Genomic DNA, 2,500 nt, shown 5'->3' with positions numbered 1-2,500 from the left:
TGGTAAGGGAAGGGGTAATGGGGGGGAAGAATCCTTGAAGTAGTTGGAAGAGTGGGTAGGGGGACAGACAGGATTGGGGAGGGGGTAGGAGGGGGAGGGGCAGGGGGGTAAGGGGGAGGTGGGTTAGAGGGAAGAGGGAGGGAAGGGGGAGAGTGGATAAGGGGAAAGTGGAAATGCTGGTTGAGTGGATAGAGGGAAAGGGGAAGGGGTGGGAGAATGGGTAGAGGGAAGGGGGTGGGGGCAGCGGGGAAGTGGGTAAAGAAGGGTATAGTGAGGAAAGAGAGAAGGAAAAGGGTCCAGAGAAGGAAGAGGGAGAGAAGGTAGCGAGCGGGAGGAAGGAGGGAGGGAAAGGAGAGGAAGGAGGGAGGAAAGATGGAAAAGGGATGGGTACGGGAGGGAAAAAGAAAGGAGAGGGGGAAGAAAAAAAAGAAAAAAAAGAAAGAAAGTGAGGAAAAAAGAAGTGAAGTGAAAATGTCAGAGGGCAGAGGTACGGGGGAAGGGGAGGGGGAGGGGGAGGGGAGGGGGAGGGTGGGAGTGACGTCTGCTACTCCTATAAGTGGAAGTACATGTTTTTCTTTTTCCTTTCTTGGTTATTTCGACTACGTGTTTAGTGAAAGGGGAGGAGGAGGGGGGGGGGGCAGGTAGGAGGGGAAATGGGTTGGTAGTGGAGGTGGGGGAGGGGTGGTAGGGGAGGTGGGAGAGGGAATCGGTGAAAGAAAAAAGTCGCTTAAAGTGTTTTGTTTTGTGTATGTATTTATGTAGATGCACACACGGACATAATCGATGTATGCATTCTTGTACATACACACATACATACATCTGTTTCTCACTCTCTCTCTCTCTCTCTCACTCAATCACTCTCTCTCTCTTTTTCTTTCTCTCTCTCTCCCTCTCTCTTTCCCTCTCCCTCTTTTCTGCCTGTCTCTCTCTCTCTCTCTCTTTCTGTTTGTCTCTCTCTCTTTCTCCCTCTCTGTTTGTTTCTGTCTGTCTGTCTCATTCTCTCTCTCTCTCTTTCTGTTTCTCTCTCTTACCCTTTCTCTGTCTCTGTCTCTGTCTGTCTCTCTCTCTCTCTCTCTCTCTCTCCCCTCCTCTCTCTCTCTCTCCCCCCCTCTCTCTCTCTCTTCCTCTCCCTCTCAACCTCCCCCTCCCTCCCTTCCCTCTCCCCTCTCTCTTTCTCTCTTTCCCTCTCTCTATATCTCTCTTTCTGTCTCTCTGTCATATTGCATGGCCTTCTGATAGACGTGTGCAACAGAAAAAGTAAAAAAAAATAATGTTATACCATACTATAATACTTTCGTATTATAACAATATATTACTATAGAATATAATGTAATGATACACCCCTTTAATGCTATAAGATAATATTTAATATGATTGAACATGGGATAGAACTTCAATCACGGAAATGAAAGAACGTACCGACTGAACATAGAACATAGTGAACAAAGATATAGTGAACAAGAAGATTAGAGCCTTTGTTTCAGAAAGCTTTTTTTTATTTGGCGAATGTTATCATAAGGATTTTTTTTTATATATCTGGGATAAGCGGTATTAAGCTGATGTTCAGATGAGATGGAAAGGTGGGGCATTGCCATCTTGCTGAGGTCTTAGTGGCAGCTTATGTAGGCGTTAGTCTCAGCCTCCCCCCCACCCCCCCACACACAAACACACACACACTCAAAGACATACACATATATACGCAGATACACCCCCCCACACACACACATACACATACAAACACACAATTATAGATGGACACACCCACTCGCACACACACACAGAAACACACATTTACACATAGACACCCACCAACAAACACACACACACACACACACACACACACACTCACACATGGACACCCACCAACAAACAAACACACACACACACACACAAACACACAATTACACATAGACACCCATCAACAAACACACACACACACACTCACACATGGACACCCACCAACAAACACACACACACACACACACACAAACACACAATTACACATAGACACCCATCAACAAACACACACACACACACAATCACACATGGACACCCACCAACAAACAAACACACACACACACACACAAACACACAATTACACATAGACACCCATCAACAAACACACACACACACACTCACACATGGACACCCACCAACAAACACACACACACACACACACACACACACAAACACACACTCACACATGGACACCCACCAACAAGCACACACAAACAAGCACACACATACACCCCCCTTTTTCACCCTCTCCCCCCCCGACCCCGCCCCCCTAAACGCCCCCTCCACTCCATTTAAGCGACCTTCTAAAAGAGTCATCATTCATCTCCTATCGTCTCCTATAACCTACAAATATTTCTTTTCTTTGGGAGATCCAATTTCTTGGGGCTTGGAGACCCCTTACCTTCATTCACAAAATTGCGAAAGAGAAATTGAGAAATTAAAGAAAAATGAGATTTAAGTCTACCTAAATAACTTAGTATTA

Source organism: Penaeus japonicus, unplaced genomic scaffold (assembly GCF_977035675.1).
Source record: "Penaeus japonicus unplaced genomic scaffold, GWHDUDI00000001_assembly GWHDUDI00000026, whole genome shotgun sequence".
Taxonomy (NCBI): Eukaryota; Metazoa; Arthropoda; class Malacostraca; order Decapoda; family Penaeidae; genus Penaeus; species Penaeus japonicus.
This window is presented reverse-complemented; position numbering follows the sequence as displayed.